Source organism: Sciurus vulgaris (assembly GCF_902686455.1).
Source record: "Sciurus vulgaris genome assembly, chromosome: 16".
Lineage (NCBI taxonomy): Eukaryota > Metazoa > Chordata > Mammalia > Rodentia > Sciuridae > Sciurus > Sciurus vulgaris.
Genome location: NC_136477.1, coordinates 62356965 through 62375829, shown reverse-complemented (window position 1 = coordinate 62375829; position 18865 = coordinate 62356965). Strand labels below are relative to the sequence as shown.

General features: G+C 34.5%; 1 pseudogene across 1 annotated transcript in view; it reads right to left on the bottom strand.

Annotated features, from left to right (window-relative positions):
* Nucleotides 1-14115, bottom strand: part of LOC306646436 (son of sevenless homolog 2-like) — a 41851-nt pseudogene extending 27736 nt beyond the window's left edge. Inside the window, exons 1-2 of the transcript XR_013766927.1 lie at nt 14069-14115; nt 1588-1690 (exon numbers count right to left, since the gene is read on the bottom strand). The product of XR_013766927.1 is annotated as a son of sevenless homolog 2-like (transcript). The remainder of the gene's footprint in view (nt 1-1587; nt 1691-14068) is intronic.
* Nucleotides 14116-18865: the final 4750 nt, after the last annotated feature.

Here is an 18865-nt window from a genome sequence, read left to right as displayed (position 1 = left end):
CCTATGGGAAATATCATGAGCTTTTGAATATGACAAACTTGAGCTTAAATTCTAGCTCCACCATGTGTGGTATAATATGACATGTTTGTTCTTTGTCTCTGATTTCTATGATGGGGCTCATTTTATCACCTCATTTAATCCTCAAAAGAATCCTATCAGAGCTATATGATAGTATATCAGGTATATGACCATGAGCAAATTACTTAAGTCCTTCCCAGCTCTTTTTAAAGGGAGCCCATGTGCTCAGGTCAGCAAGGAAAAACAAAAACACAGAAACCCAATTCAAGCTTGAGGTCTATAATTAATCTGAGTAAGCCATAACTATTTTATGTCAATTTCCCTGCCAGAAAGGTAGAAATGATGATGCCTGCCCTGGATATCTCACAACACTGTTATAAAGGTCAAATAAAATACTTAAGAAAGTATGATAGGTTGGAGTTTCTGATATCATTAAAGTGAACATATGTGCCAAAGAAAAAGTGTCCAGTGTAGAGGCACATGCCTATAATTTCAGATGCTTGGGAGGCTAAGGCCGAAGAACTACAAGTTTGAAACCAGACTGGGCAACTCAGAGACCTGTCTCAAAAATAAACTTTTAAAAACAGCATTATGGGGGCTGGGGATCTAGTTCAGTTGGTAGAGTGCTTGTCTTGCATACACAAGGCCCTGGGTTCAATCCCCAGCATCACAAAAAAAAAAAAAAAGAAAAAAAAGAAAGAAACAGCATTATGGATGTATCTCAGTGGTACAGAATTTGTTTAACATGCATGAGGCCCTGGGTTCTTTTACCAGTACTACAGTACTAGAAAAAGAAAAGGGGGGGGGGGAGGCCAATTAAAACACCTTAAATTATCAGTTAAACTCACATCTCATTCTTTTGGAAAATAATGAGAAAAGCTAACTCAGTTCTTAATCTTAAACATTCATCCAGTTATGTCTCAGCACCACTTCCATTTGCTCATGTAATAGTTATTTTGAGACCAAACTTAGGAGGCATAAGATAAATAAGCTAAGGGCAGAGTATTTTTAAAATGTGAATCAGACATACCGATAGTTAAAACTAATCATATGATAAAGGAAGGAAACAAGAAAAAAATTACAGATGATGGTTGTCTATCTGGCTTACCAGAGCCAACTTAAGAAGCTATAAAAGTAAAAGCTAAGTCTCTGAATCCTCACCCTATTCATGCCCCACCCACTCTGTCTTTGGAAGAGCTGCTTTCCTCCTGTTTATGTGGCATTCAGTTAAAACTTTGAACTACTGCCTTGAAGTACCTACCAAAAGACAGGAGAAAGCATAGGTATATTTTTTAGAACACATATCTTTTCCCCACCTTCTAATGAATAACTCAATCTCAGATACTAGGTAGTAATAAAAGATTTCATGCCAGTATAAATCCTCTTTCTAACTTTGTCCATTTTTCCATGTCACTGCACTTATTATATAACAATTTATGTATTTTAAAATCCACAAATATACCAAAGGAAAAAAATATATATATACTAATAAAGTAAACATTACTATTTATATTTTAGATGCTATTAAGTTAGGGGGTATATAGAATTTCACACCCAAAAGTCACTTACAGAAGGTTTAAATAACTTTCTATCAACAAGAAAAGCTTCTCAAAACACTTTTATAATCATATTTAGTTCCCGCAGATACTGTCTTTCTTCTGCAATTTCTGTTCTAACAAATCATAGTAGTTTAATTCACCTGAAGAACTAGGTTCATCTTCACAGAGAGAAACCAAACCTATGTCATCCTGATCAAACATGTCCATCAAAACCTGATAAATATAAATCAAGAATATAAATAAGTTATTTTCTTTAGTAAAACTTGTCTCAAAAAACTTGAAATTAAAATATTATACAATGAGAATTATAGGTATTATAGGGAAATTTATATTAGAGAATTTAGAAAAAAAGAAAAATGAAAAGATGAAGGTGAGTTAAAGTAAAGCAGGATATGAAAAAATAAATACTTCTAAAAATAAGATAAACCTAATGGTGATATATACACATACACACATATGTATAGGTATGCATCTATGTATACATATGTGTGTAATATAAGATTCACATACATGCACACAAACATATTTCTAAAAGAGCACAAGTGAATCTGAACCAAAATTTCCAGCTCAGTCACTTACTGAACTTACTGATTATGGACAAGTTATTTATTCTTCTGAAAGTCAGATGTGTAAAATATTATTGATAAAAGAACACAATGAGGTAACGTACGTAAAATGTAGACTATTCTGTCTGGCAAACAATAGGTATTTGCAAGGTAGTTCCTTACTATATTATAAGGAAGGTAGTTTGCACGTGGGTAAAGTTAAAAAGGGAAAACTGAAATGTTATTATTGTTAAGGTAGACAGTAGATAAAAGTGTGAATATTTTCTGATGCATTCAGTCAGCCTTGTGTATACATGGGTTCCATTATGGATCCAACCTACTTCAAATCAAAATTATTAGAAAAAGAAAAACTGCATCTCTGTTGATCATGTATAAAGAGTATTCTTGTCATTATTTCCTAAACAAAACAGTACAATAACAATTTATATAGGATTTATATTGTGTTATATATCACAAGTAATCCAGCAATGAGATATGCATAGGCTAAATACAAACACTACACCATTGTATGTAAAAGACTTAAGCATCTGTGGATTTTGGTATCCACCAAGGGTCCTGATACCAATTCCCCACAGATACAAAGGACAAATGTTATTTACAACAGAAACAACTGCTATTAGGTTTACTTGCTAAATCTAAATATTACGCTGATGTTTAATAGCTATAGTGACAAGTTCTTCTTTCAGAAATAGTAAAAACTCCTAGTATGATTAAATCTGCAAATAGGCAAGAACTTTTTGTAAATCAAAAGCAACAACAATAAGGTGACCATACATTTTAAATTAATAACGGTTACAAAACATAGATTGTACCTAGTTAATTATATATTCAAAAATGAAAGGAGAGAATTCAGGGAAAAAGGTATTATCATGAAAAGGAAACTCCATAGGAAATTACTTCAAAGGGATGAGGGGAAATTCTGACAACACAGTAAGATAATATTAATTTTTTAAAAATATCTGATCACCAGATATTCTAACAGCTACTGGTAAACTACCATAAAGAAGAAACTGAAATGAACCTTGCCCCCCTGATATTTCTGAATACAACTCAGAAATCTCTCTTAGAGTTCTGGCTCAGTGGTAGAGCACTTGCCTACCATGTGTGGGGCACTAGGTTCAATCCTCAGCACCACATACAAATAAATAACAAAACACTAGAAAAACTAGGGATAGTAGGAACATACCTCCACATCATAAAAACCACACGCTAAACCCAAGGCCAATTTCCTTCTAAATGGAAAAAAACTGAAAACATTCCCTGTAAAAATTAAAGAATGAGAAAAGGATGCCCTCTTTTACCACTTTAACTGAACATTATCCTTAAACCTCTAGCCAGAGCAATTCGACAGAAGAAATTAAAGTGATGCAAATAGGTAAAGAAGAACTCAAACTATCACTAATTGCTGATGATATAATTCGATATTTGGAAAATCCAAAAAATTCCACCAGAAATCTTATAGAACTAATAAATGCATTCAGCAAAGTACCAGGATATTAAGTCAATACCCATATATCAAATGCATTTCTATACATCAGTAATGAATCCACTGAATAAAGAACACTATCCCATTCATAATCACCTCAAAACATAAAACACTTGGGAATCAATCTAACAAAGAAGGTGAAAGACCTCTACAATGAAAACTACAGGACACTGAAAAAAGAAATTGAAGAAGACCTTAGAAGATGGAAAGACCTCCCATGTTCCTGGATAGGCAGAATTAATATTGTCAAAATGGTCATGCTACCAAAAGCATTATGCAAATTTAATGCAATTCCTATTAAAAACCCAATGACATTCTTCAAAGAACTGGAAAAAGCAATCAAAAAATTCATTTGGAAAAAAAAAAGAGACCCAGAATAGTCAAAATAATTCTTAGCAAGAAAAGTGAAGCAGGAGGCATCACAATACCAGACCTCAAACTACACAACAGAGCTACTAGTAATAAAAAACAGCATTGTATTGGCACCAAAACAGACATGTAGACCAATGGTACAGAATAGAAGACACAGAGACAAACCCACATAATTGCAGTTATCTCATACTAGACAAAGGGGCCAAAAACTTTCACTAGAGAAAAGATGGCTTATTCAACAAATGTTGCTGGGAAAAATGGAAAGTCACATAAAACAAAATGAAATTAAACACTTATCTCTCACCCTGAATGAAATTCAACTCAAAGTGGATCAAAGGCTCAGAAACTAGAACAGAAACCCTGCAACTGCTAGAAGAAAAGTAGGCCCAAATCTTCGCCATGCTGGCCTAGGACCTGACTTCCTTAACAAGACCCCTAAAGTGCAAGAAGTTAAATCAAGAATCAATAAATGGGATAGACTCAAACTAAAAGGCTTCCTGTCAGCAAACGAAACATGATGTGAAGAGAGAGCCTACAGATTGGGAGAAAAACTTTTCCACAGGCACCTCAGATAAAGCATTAAACTCTAGGATATATAAAGAACTCAAAACACTTAATTACAAAAAAACAAATAACCCAATGAATAAATGGGCTAAGGAACTGAGAAGACACTTCACAGGAGAAGATCTACAATCAATCAACAAATATATGAAAAATGTTCAACATCTCGGAGAAATACAACTCAAAACTACTCTAAGATTTCTTCTCACTCTAATCAGAATGGCAATTACCAAAAATACAGGCAATAAGAAGTGTTAGGATGTGGGAAGAGGTACACTCCTACATCTGTAGGAGGTGCACTGGTGGGAGTGCAAATTGGTGCAACCATTATGGAAAGCAGTATGGAGATTCATAAGAAAACTTGGAATGGAAGCACCATCTGACCCAGCTATCCCACTCCTTGGTTTGTACCCAAAGAACTTAAAATCAGCATACTACAGTGACACTGCCACATCAATGTTTATAGCCGCTCAATTCACAATATCTAAACTATGGAACCACTGAGATGTCCTTCAACAACAGATGAATGGACAAAGAAATTGTGGGGTGTGTGTGTGTGTGTGTGTGTGTGTGTGTAATATTACTCAACTCTCAAGAAGAATGAAATTATGGCATGTGTTGGTAAATGGATGGAATTAGAGAGTATCATACTAAGCAAAATAAGCCAAACCCAAAAAACCAAAGGCTGAGTGTGTTCTCTGATATGCAGTTGCTAATTCGCAATAAGGGGGTGGATAAGGAAGAACAGAGTTACTTTATATTGGGTAGAGGGGAGTGAACGTAGGGCAAGGGGAATGGGGATGGAATGATGATAGAGTGAAACAGACATTGTTACCTCATGTTCATGTATGACTGCATGACTGACGTGATCCTGCAATATGTGTAATCAGACAAATGAAAAATTATACTCTATTTATGTATGATTTATCAAAATGTATAAGTGCATTTCACTGCCATGTCCAATTGTTAGAACAAATAAAATAAAATAAATAAGAAAATGGAACATTTGCACACTGTTGGTGGGAATGTGGTTGATACAATCATTCTGGAAATATGGAAGTTCAATAAAAATCCTTGCTTTTACCTATTAAAATATTAACAAATAAAATAAATGTATCATGGCCATATATAACTAAAACTATTTTTAAAAAAGAAAACTATCTTAGATCTGGTTGGTTTTCTCCATCCCCATCCATGCTCTAGTTTAGACTATTAAATAATCAGTATCTCTTACGAAGATATACAAGTCTCAGAATCTGATCTTTCTGCCACAGATCTTCCAAATCCATTTCCAAACTTTTGTTCTTAAAAACAAATTTGCATCACCAATGTAGTGATGCACACCTGTAATCCCAGTTACTTGGAGGCTGAGGCAGGAGAATCATTATTCAAGGTCAATCTGGGCAATTTTGAGAAAACCTGTCACAAAACAAAGAAATAAAAAGAGCTGGGAATTCTGCCCAGTAGTGGAGTTTGTGTCTACCATGCATGAGGACCTGGGTTCAATCCCCAGTACCACAAAAGAAATAAACAAAACAAAACACACACACACATACAAAAAAAAAAACACATAAAAATGATAATGGGTTTCACTGCCTTCTGAATAAAATCTTAATTTCTTTAGGATAAAGCCATTTATAATTTAAACTTGCTTTATTGAATCTCTTGGATCCCTCTGCTCTGCACTGCCCACTACATGAGACACATCACTGAACACTATTCACCCCTAGTTGCTAGCCATTTTAGACATTGAAGAAACCAATGTGGCTACACAAGGAACTTACTGATGAAATCAAATTTTAAATAGACATTCAAAATGAAAGGTATGACACATAAAACACAGAGAACAGCGATCACTCTCTTTTTCTCTCCTTTATTAAAGATTCTTTAGTACAGTCTGTACCTGCTATCTCTTCTCACTCCCATTCACTCAGCAAGCCCAACAATCAATGAAATTGCTCTCACTGATGACTTCTGAGTGTCAGATCTAATGGTATATTTTTGTCTTTTACAGCTCACCATCTCCACTTCTTAAAACATTCCCTTCCCTCAGCTTCTGAAAAGCCATCTGGCAATGGGGCCTCCTTCCCAACCACTTACTTCTCTACCACCCAATCCAGGGTTCCACTCTTAGAATTCTTTGTGCAACTACTAAAATTTGAAGAAGTTCTCCTGAAGGCCCATGTGTTAAAGGCTTGGAACTACTGGGAAGGGGGACCTTATGGGAAGTAGTTAGGTCACTGGGAGCATGCCCTTGAAAGGGATACTGGGACTAAAACTCCTTGCTCTTTTTGCTTCCCTGACACCATGATATACGTGGGTTGTTTAATCCATGTACTCCTTGTCATGATATGCTTTCTTACCATAAGCCCAAAGCAACAATGCCAACTGATTATGGACTGGCATCTTGAAAATTCTTGAGTCAAAATAAACCTTCCCTCTTTTTAAGTTGATTACCTCAGGTATTTTGTTGTAGTCATGGACTGGTACACAGTAACAACACAAAAAGTCCTTAATTCAAACAGTACAAGAATTGGGCAGACAACATTTATATAAGAAATAGTAGAGACTGTGACAAATTGGGAGGTGTATGCACCTAAAGAGAAAGTCTATTATTCAATGCCACCTATTTTCTATTAGGCATTTTGACTTTCTTTTTTCAAGGAAAGTACAGAACTCAAATTTCTATGTGAAAAAAATTATTTGTAAATACAAAAAGATAGCAAATAATTAAATTTTTTTTTAGAAATCTGGAGGCTTTATTCGCTAACAAGCCACCAATCCAAAAACACCTGCTGTCCTTGTTCCATGAGTAAGTTCATCCATCCCCTTAGATGATTTCCAATTACTATCTAGATCATAATGATTCCTAAATGTTTAGATCTAACCTCAGTATCTCTCTAGACCCTAGAAATATGTCACCAAAGTTCTAGTTTTCTCCTTTTCTAACAAAACCTACACATATATAGTCCATTTCAGAATCACTACTAATATCACCTATTTGTACTTGGTCTTTAAAACCACAAAACTTGCCATTACCTTACACTTAATACTCCTCAATTTCTCTCCTATATACAATCTATCCCCATATCCTGTTGATGCTAACTCAGAATGTCTCTTAAATCTGCACAGTCCCCTCTATTACTTTGTTTAGAATGTCTTCTCTTACCCCTCCTTTCCCATTGTTACATTTATTCGTCTGGCCAATACGTACCCACTCTTTTATCATTTAGCTCAAATATAATTTTATATAGTTTTCCCAAACTCTCCCCAACTCCCTACCAGCTTCAGTTCTCTGTTAGCAATCTTCTCTTTCCTATAGAAGCAACTAACCAATAAAGAAATTTCTATTCGTGTCTGTTTTTCCCCATTAGTCAATAACCTTCTAAGGATCAAAAACCTTAAATTCCACATAATATGACACATAATAAATGTACAAAATATACTTGTTTAAAGAGCATATGTGGCCATGTGCAGAGGAACACACATTTAATCCTATCTACTCAGGAGACTGAGGCAGGAGGATCCCAAGTCCAAGGCTAGTTTGGGCAATTTAGCAAGAACCTGTCTCAAATTATAATGAAGAAAAAGAAAGAGCTGTGGATATAGCTTGGCTGGAAAGAGTTCAAACCCCAGTACCACAAAAAATAAGTAAAATAAATAAACAGCATATGTATATTATATATACTTACAAACTATTATACTTTACTTTGAAGAAGGATATTTACTATTATACTTTGAAGAAGGATAAAATGGTCAAATGAATGAAGGATCATAAAAAGTTTTACGACAATAAAAGTAATTTGGAGTCCTGTTTATAACAAGAACAATAAAGAAGTAGAGCCAGGTCTTGAAACAAATGAAGTAATGATACCAGGAAAGAAATAAAGCCAGGCACAGTGGCCGACACCTATAATCCCAGCAACTTTGGAGACTGAGGTAGAAGGATTGCAAGTTCAAGTCCAGTCTCGGTAATTTAGTGAGACCATCAGCAACAATTGTGATATTGATTTTCAAAATAAAAATAAAAAGGATTGAGGTTGTAGTTCAGTGGTAAAGTTCCCCTGGGTTCAATTCATAGCACCAAAAAACAAAACAAGAGAACTCAACCCCTATTACATCTAGGCCTGGAAAATTAAAATTTCTTCTGAGAAGCTCTGTGCCCTCTTACTTTTTCTCACCTTTTTTAAATAGTATTTTTCTTCTTAATTTTAAGGAATATTTTCACATTAAGTACTATTTTCCTTAGTAGTTATAGAAGTTGAGTACTATAATTCTTTCCTGTGATCATCTAACTATTCTCAGCAATCTTTGACATGCTAGAATACCCCAGAATAGCCAAGTGTTTTTTTATTTTTAATGTTTAAAAAAAGTTTGATTCTCAAGTTGTCTGGAAAATCATACAGATTCCTAGAAATCAACAACTTGAACAATTTAATAAGCAGATGGTTTGTGAGTTCCTGAAATCATAACCACTAGAAATCAGTTTAGATTCACAAAGATCACACCATGTCAAACTCATAACTTAATTTACATGACTACAATCATGAATACAGTCATCTGGGTTTCAGCTAAGCATAGGACAGTCTCTTACAACAAACAGAAGATCCAAAAAGAGAAGTCCAAAACAAGGACTAGGAAACTAGAACACAGAGGTCAAATCTAGCTCACCGCCTATTTTCGTAAATAAAGTTTTACAAGTAGACAGTCCATGCTCAATTGTTTATGGCTGCCTTTGCCTTCATGATACTAAGGACAAAGATGAGTTGTTGCAAGAGAAACTCTATAACCTGCAAAGCCTCAGCTATTTATTCTCTGGCCTTTAACATTAAAGTTTGTTCCAGATTTGAACAAGAGATGAAATAGTAACTGAAAATCTATAATGGAAAAGTTGTTTCATTTAACCTAGAAGAATGCCTATTAATATTTAAAATCTCATTTCCTATACTATATTTCTCAAACATTTTACTAAATAATTTCAAATAGAGCAATGTTTCTTGGATATATATATATATATATATATATATATATATATATACACATTATAGAAAGCTGGGTAAGATATTTAAAATTTTATTTGTCAGAATTAGACTTTTTAAAAATATCCTGATATTTTAGAACACAGCTACAATAACAGTATGAAATTTTCTAGGTATAAATTTGAATTCGATCTTACATTTAAAAAACTTAGCAGCATGAGGCAAAATAATCAAAAACATAACATCATAATAATACTTCATAAGACAAAGTCCAAGGGGCTTCAAGTAACTGTAAACTCAGTAAGTATTACATGGGGATCAAAAAAGATAATGCAGAAATTATAAAATAGGGTACAGAATCAAGAAGGTCAGAATCTCAGCACAACCAGACCAAATCTGGACCTCTGTCTTTAATATTAGCAATCAGTCTGAAAGCAAGGGGATCTGAAAATCATGCCATATGAAGTTTTTTATTATTCCATTTTGTTTCATTTTAAACTCTCAGAAGATGATGATTTAGGACATGGAAAAATGCTATAAATAACTGAATAACTTAAAACAGTGTAGTCTGATGTAAGGGCCTTCAGAATATATGAATGAAAGTCAACAGAGAAACCAATTTTTGCCTTATATGAGACAGAAATTCCACTTAATTCAGTTTTACAAAAACAAACGGTCTTCTGACAAACAAGTTCACTAGTGCCCAGAGAACACATAATCACTTGACAATCTGTTCTTAGGATTCAGCATCTTCTAATTCTGAAACTGTTTTGAAATTAATTGCTTTTGCCTTTAAATAGTCATAGAAAAGGTGAACTTCAAGTATGGTATTAAGTCTCTCTTTTCCCTAATTTTTCAACAGTCTGCTCAAGGTCACTGGGGGAAGAGGAAGGGCAAAGCAAATAAGGTAGGAATTCCTTCAGGGTGGGAAAGGAAGAAAAATTGTGGTTTATCTCAGAATATTGGATACTTCATGTAAAAATAAGGGTTTCTAAGGGTGAGGCACAATCTGATGTTAGAGACTACGACCTATCAAGATAAAGAGACTACCAACATACCGGGAAGCTTTGGTAAACAGTGTTGGCGCTTAGTGGCTAAGAAAGACATTTTCATGGGAATAGAGCCTACCATGGTGTGTCAGGAGCCACAAAAGGGGAGAAGGGTATTTATATGGTGGGGAAGTGAGGCTTCAGGGGAGGCAGCAGTATAAAGCTGTTCAAGTTTGAGATGGATAAGAAGACTGTATATGAAAGGGACAGTACTAAGTTAAAATAGGGTTAAAGAAGGGACCAATGCCAATGGGAAAAGAAGAGGTTGGTTATGTACAAGAGGATTGATTAAACAAGAAAATAGATCAAAAAAATGGGAACCAGTTTTCCCACTGTCCAACAGGGAGTTATAAATATGAAAAGGTGAAGACTAATATGAATCTTGTAGTGTTGGATTTAGATTAAAGAGATGAGAACTAAGTACAAGTTGTGTGTGTGTGTGTTTATGTGGACAGATGGGTGGGGGGTACATTTTGTATACACACACACAGCACAGCCTTTAGAACCAAGACCTGGGAGCTGGATGAGTCCACTGCGGTTGGGTGTCACTGCTGAGCATCTATCCATACACACATTCCCTCACTCTGGCCTTCAAGAGTGAGGGAGGGGCTGCGGTTGTAGCTCAGTGGTACAGTGCTTGCCTAGATGTGTGAGGCACTGGTTTCAGTTCTTAGCACCACATATAAATAAATAAAATAAACGTTTGCTGACAACTAAAGAAACAGAGGGAATATGTATACACGCACATACGTGCCAGAGCAGTGACACTCCAACAGCAAGGACCTCATCTAGCACCCAGACTGTGGATTCAAAATCCAGAGTTTGGATTCTAAAAAGACACTTCATTAAAAGGAAGCAGGGTTCCTAGAGGAACAACTATTTCCAGAATTTGAAGAGCTGATGAAGAGTACTCTGAACCTGAAATATCTAGTGTCAAAAGAAAGTACTCCAGAAAAGACAAATACCATAGTCTCATTTCTATGTTGAATCTAAAATAATCAAATTCATAGAAGCAGAGAGCAGAATGTTGTTACCAGAGGCTGTGGGATGGGAGAAATGGGAAAAAGAAGGCCAAAGGGTACAAAATCTCAATCACATAGAAGGAAAGGATTTTTCTGTTTGTTTTTGTGAGATCTATTGCACAACATGGTAAATGCAGTAAATAACAATGTGTTATTATACATTTCAAAATGGAAAAGAGTAATTCACAAGTGCAAGGCCTGGCAGACAAAACCTTAATGAAGTAATCAGAGTGAACATAACCACTAATAAAACACACTGAAAATTATATACCCATGTTCCATGTGGGAAAACACAATGAAAAGAACATAGCACAACTCTGGTGATATTCCTGCTAAAGAATATAACTTGATTCTAATCAAAGAGATAATATCAGAGAAATCTAAAGCTGTGCACAGCGATACACTCCTGTAAGCTCAGCTACATGGGAGGCTGAGGCAGGAAGATCACAGGTTTGTGGCCTTCCTGGGCCAAGACCCTGTCTCAAAATAATTTTTTAAAGGCTGGGATGTAGCATGCCTATCATGGGTGAAGTCCTTACTCCAAAGTACAGCAAGACAAAAAACACAAACCTAAAATGAGCAATATTCTACATAATAGCTGACTTGTAACCCTCAAAAAAGTAAAAATCAAAAAAGTCCAAGGAAGAATAAGGAATTGTTCCCAACTGAGAAAAAAAGACAAATGATAACTAAAAAAAAAAATGCTTGATTTTCACTAGATCATTTTGCTATAAAGGACATTACTGGGACAACTTGCTAAATTTGAATTGTATAAATGTATTAATTTCCTGGATTTTGACTGCCATACTGTTGTACTGGAGGAGAATGTTCTTGTTGTAGGACATACTATGTTGGAAACGTATTCTCAAATTGCTCAGTAGCAAGGGGGTTTATTTATTGTACTTCCAACTTTTGTATAAGTCTGAGACACTTTGAAAGTAACCAAAAATATGTCGTCTTAATTTTAGAAATTGTAATTAGAAATAAGGAATTTCCAAAATAAAATTTAGGTGAAAAATCCTTTTTAAATTTTGGTATACTACAATGGGTTATATACACATCAGAATCAGGAATGTTTTCAAAAGAAATTCCAACCCAGGCCAATTAAATTTCTGGGGGTAAGATGTGAGCATCCATATTCCTTAAAAGCTTTCTAATAGCTGCAATGTGCAGTCAAGGCTGAGAACCACTGGCATGTGGCAGGTCCTAGAGGCCCCAGATTAGACACCTTTTTCTGTGGAGTCTTCCAGGCTTCTTCCTGATGACTTTCTTAACTCTATCTTGCACTTAATAGTGTAATAGTTTAAATCACATTGTGCTGTAATAATTTGTTTACAATAGTTCCCTTTCATGCTGAAACAAATTACTTCTACAACATGGGTTGCTCCTTTAGCTTTGTATTTTCCCTACTTGGAACAGTGACAGTGCTCAGGCACATAACAGGCACTTTAAGAATGCTTATTTTTCTTTTGAATATGAATGAAAACTTTATTTGCTCATTTCTTGCATTTGAAGTATTCTTCAATGACATTGCTGGCCTGAGATTCTCTGCCACAGTCCTTAACCACTACACAACTGCAACCAACAACTTTATGGGGTTTGCCCTCTCAGTCAGTTTTACAAAGGCCTGCCCATTCTCCTAGCTTCTTGTTGTCATTGACCTTAATTAGGTTGATTTGGTGCTCAGCACAAGAGGCCTCTACCAACTTGACATACATAGGCTCATTACACTTGGATGCAAGCACACAAAGATGGACCTGGCGCACACTTGCTCTCAAAGTCCAGATGCTTCTGCAACAAACATCAGCTTCATGTTCTACTAATTTAACATAATGCTTGATTTACTAACTCCTACAAATGAAATGAGGCTTAGGATCCTCAAGACAAAGAGACTAAAGCCACAGCCTACAAAGAAAAATAAGAAAAAGTGAAACTGGAGGAAAAGGAAGAGAGAAGAAATGGACTCAATTTCTTCCCTTCCCTTAAGTAGCTTATAGCCAAGAAGGAGGACACATATGTAAACAAAAAGTTATCAGAAGGGAGTAATTCTGGCTTCCCAAACTCCTTTTTCTCTGCCTGTACCCCACTAAACTATCCTGTGAAACCAAAGTATGTTCTTCAAAATTAGCTGTACTTAGAAGTACCAGAGTGAACTACACATGTTCTCCGTCTAAAACTATAAAATTCAAACTACTTTTCTTAAAATGGTTTGAAACTTTGCATGTTTTTTTTTTTTTCCTGAAGGTAAAAGATTCTTGATGGAAAAAAAGAGAAACTCCCTTCCTATTCTGGAATTTGCTTAAAAACATGGAAATATCATGGTTACTCTGTAAAGCCAAGAATTTTCTGTCTTCAAATATCAGGAATTATAAAATTTACTAAGATACTAATATATTTAAAAACTGAGGCAGAAATGACACATGCTATTATACAGTTTAAGTAATTTTAACACTTACCTTTTCTGTGCAGATTGACACTTTAATATCTTGTTGAGATATTTCATAATGCTGGATATGAAAAACATAATTACCAGCCAATTTCAAAATATCTGCTGATATATACTCTAATACAGTCACAATATATAGGGACACATGATAGTCCACTTTGTACCCCAAAACTTCCTGTGGAAAAAAAATTATTTAATTAAAAAAAAATAAGCACTGTTCAGTATCAGTTAAACACTTTAAAAATTCCTAATTTTTTGCTTATAAAAAACTTTCTATAAGCCAAGGATCTCAAATTATGGGTATCACAGGATAAAAAAAATTACCCTTTGATCCCAGTGTTAGGGACTTAAAATTTTTTTTAAAGATATCTGATGGAATAAATCTGATTTCTTATCAAAAAGAATCGTTGATTCTAATATAGAACTTGTGGGCTATACTTCACTGAAACCTCTTAACACATTATCTGAAACCCATTTGACAAATATCTCCTTTCTTCAATGACCTTGTTTTAAACCAGGATCCCCTATTATAATAGTTTCCACTGGAAGGAAGGATATGTGTTTGTGTGTGAGTAGGGGGGATGTTCATGAAATTTCTTCCAAATGGTCTTCAAATCCATGTACAACAACCACATTCTCCAGATTAAATAATACTCTTTCACTTGCTATGTGGAAATATCTGTATTTCAGATTAACTGTAAAATTTTTATGAACTCACGGTAGCTGTTGACAATACATACACTGTTTTAATCAACAAAAACTTAATAATCATGGCCAAATACATAAGAAGCAGATTCTTTGGAAAATACCACAAATGTGTCACAATGCATTCTATTATTAACTTTTAATATTAATTGAAAGAAATTGTAATTCAACAGAGCACATTTGTTTTTATTTTGTTCTTTGGGGGAAGGCAGTGCTGAATATTGAATACAGGGCCTCACGCATGGTAAGCATGTGCTCTACCACTGATATATATGCACAACCCTATTTTTATTTTGTACACATATTAGTATACACATATGTATGTATAAGTACAATACACATGCAAGTGCACATATATATTAACAGACCATGCTACATTAATACTCCATAAATAAACCAGTGCTGTATAAATAATTATTTGTTAAAGAATTTCCAAATATTTCATCTTATTACCTTCAATAAAGGTAAAATCCATGGATTTTGTCCACAGGTAGTAAAAGAGAATTTCTGCATTTTTGTTTCTCTATGGCAGATTGTGCATCAGCAATAGCCCATTTGTCAATTGGATGAGGAAAGGTCTTTCAAACTCGTTCCTGTACGGATCCTTGCAATACCATTGCAGAATTTTAAAAAGTGTTCACAAATAGAGAATTCATATAAAATTCAACTTTAACATGAATTTTGGTGCAAAAAAGAGAACACTGATATAATATGTTTACTGCATTAAATAAATTTTTATGTTGAAAAAGGCCAATAGGATTATCAAGATTTTTCCACATAATTTAAGATGAACTGGAGACTTGGAATGTAGCCCAGTGAGAAAGCACTTGTCTAGTTAGTATGCATAGCACTGCAAAAGTAAAAAAGATGAACTGGAAAAAGGAAAAGATACAATGTACAGGACATTAACATGAAATAGTATACCATGATTTTAAGTTAGGTTTTTAGAGTTAAGATTATTTACCTAGAAGAAGTTATTCATTCAGTATTATTAATTATTATGCAGTCTTTCTTCTTTTGCTTATCTTAGCACTTTAAATAAAGAGAATTTGTAAGTACAAATATCACAGAATCATGTGCACGCAGGACCTCAAAATGACTGTGGAAATACAGATTTTGGCAAAAATAATCCAAGCCTCGGTAGTTCACCTAATCTTAAATTTAACCAGCGATTGACACAAACAATGAGAACTACTGATACCTGAATCAGACTTCAATTTAGCAAAGTTTCTTACTTTTAAAATTATATTCTCATATTTTAGCAAATTTAGATACTGAAAAGTATTCTTTCTTTTTATTTATTTAAAGTTCAAATCTTGCAGTGGAGAATATGGAAACAAATGCATTAATTCCAAGGGTCCCAGACAAAATTAATAACTCAAATAGATTTTTCCTTTCTATTGCAAGTTGTTGCTTTATTATAAAATCTTCAAAAGAAAGATAATGTAAACAGTATAGTACAAAAGTAATTTTTAAATCTGTACTAGTGTTTCTACCATTCTAAAAATACTCCCATGTAACTGAGGCAAAACAAGTACTTGAACACTAATGCACACATATTCTTTTAGAGGTACATGTACTTTAATCAATAAGTAAAAATCCTTAGGAGGTACATTTATCTACTGAAATAATATTTTTTATGCAGTAAAAGACACAGACCTTAAGTGTACAATTGAACAGGTTTGTGGTGGGTCTTTGTTTCAAACTGGGGATTTAACCTAAGAGCACTCTACCACTGAGCCATACTCCAGTCCTTTTCATTATTTTCATTTTTTTATTTTGAAACAGAGTCTCACTAAGTTGCTTAATGTCTCCTTAAGTTGCTGAGGCTGGCCTTGAACTTGTGATTTACTAGCCTCAGCCTCCCAAGCCACTGGGATTATACACATGCACCACCATGTCTGCCCATATTGACAAGTTTTTAAATGTACACATTTCATATCCATCTTCTAAATTAACACGGAGAACCTTTCTATAACGGATTTTCATCCTTCATAGGCAACCACTATACTGATTTCTACCACCATCGGTTTTACTTGTTTCTAAAGTTCGTAACATGAAATCTTACAATAGGTGATCTCTTTGTTTTCTGTCTATGAATTACAGCTATGTGATAGCATCTATCAATAGTTGCTGATAAGCATTTAATTTTAGGAATCTAACACTATTAAGAATTAAACTGCTTAGACATTCACATATAAAACTCTTCATGAAATATATTTTCTTTCTGTAGGGTAAACACCTAACAGAGAACTGCTAAGTCATGAAATAGATATTTAACTTTATTAGAAACTTCTAAACAATTTCCAGAAGTTGTTACACAAGTTTATACTTCCACAAGCAATATAAAGAGTTCCAGTTGCTCCATATTCTCACCAACTTGTGGCATAATTAATCTTTAATTTTATAGCTTGTTGATTGAAATATGTCACTGTTGGTGTGAAATATGTCACTGTGATTTTTATTTTTGTATACTAGTGATTGTACCCTGAGCCTCACACATACTAGGGAAGTGCTCTACCACAGAGCTGCACCCCAGCTCTCTCATTGTGATTTTAATTCCTATTTCCCAGATGACTCCTCAGCTTTAGTACCTTTTCATGTACCACTAGCTATTAAGTATATCTTCTTTATGAAATTTCTGTTCAAGACTTTTGCCTATTTGGGGGAGGAAGGTATACTTTTTCTCATTCATTTGCAGAAGTTTTTAACATATCCTGAATGCCCACTGACATTCATACATACTACAAGTACCTTCCCTTAGTATGGGATTTACACTTTTCACTTTCCCATCAATTTTATTCTTAATAAGTTACTGTGTTTTGAGTCCTCTCCAAAAATACTTGCCTACCCCTGCTGGGTGTGGTGGTACACACCTATAATTCCAGCAACTCAGGGGGATGAGGCAGGAGGATCACAAGTTAGAGGCCAGTCTTAGCAAGTTAAGTGAGACACTGGTCTCAAATTAAAAAATGAAAAGGGCTAGGTATGTAGCTCAGTGGTAGAGTACCCTCAGGTTCAATGCCCAATACAAAAAAGGAAGACTAATCCCAGGGTTAGAAGATATTCTCTGGCATTGTTTTCCTTGAAACTTTATAATTTTTCATAATTTCATTTGTTATGTCACACATCTATAATCCCAGAAACTCGGGAGGGTAAGGCAGAAGGACTGCAAGTTCAAGGTCTGCCTCAGCATCTTAGCAAGGCCCAAGTGACTTAGTGAAGCTCTATCTCAAAAAAATAAAACAGGCTGGGGATGTGACTCAGTGGTTAAGCACCCCTGGGTTCAATCCCTAGTACCAAAAGAAAAAAAAGGGCCAAATATATCACATATAATTTCAGTGGCTTTAGTATTCATAATAACATAGAATAATATAGATCTATATACAAAAATTAATTTGTATAGGAATTCCATAGCTTTTTGAAGTAACAAAATAATTTTTACCTCGACATCTTGAACAGTCCTTGGTTGGGCCATGCATGATTTATTAAGCAGCTGAAAAATCAGTTCTTCAGTATAATAAAGAGACTCTTCATTAGCTAAGAGATTTGGATGAACTTGTTCCTGAACCTTAAAATAGAAGTTCTCAATCACAATACTGGTAAAATAATATGAAATGAATGAAAAAAATCAAGGCAAATTTTATATATGAATAACATTTTGCTACGATGGGTAGTTACTGTAATACAAACATAAATCAAAATGAAAAAACTATTGGTTCATGTAAATTTCCTTAACCCACAGAGCAGTGGTTCTTTATACTGTTTTTGGATCTTTGAAAATCTGTTGAAAAGGCAATTGAGTGCTCTTCTCCCTAAAACCAAAAGGCATGTGTCCATGTCTGTGTATTTCTATACAATCCCAAAGGAATCGTGTATACCCTGAAGCCAACTAATTAAAACCACCTGGTCATTATCCCAGTAACAGAGGTACCTCTGAAAACACATGTGCTATACAAATTATACAGATGCTTTATGAAGTAGGTGCTACTCAACTTTTACAATGGCCTGTGTTTGCTTATTGTCACCACCTAACTATACAAATGCTTTTTGTTTTTAAAATTACGGAAGCTAAAACCTAGTAATTTATCCTAAAAAATAA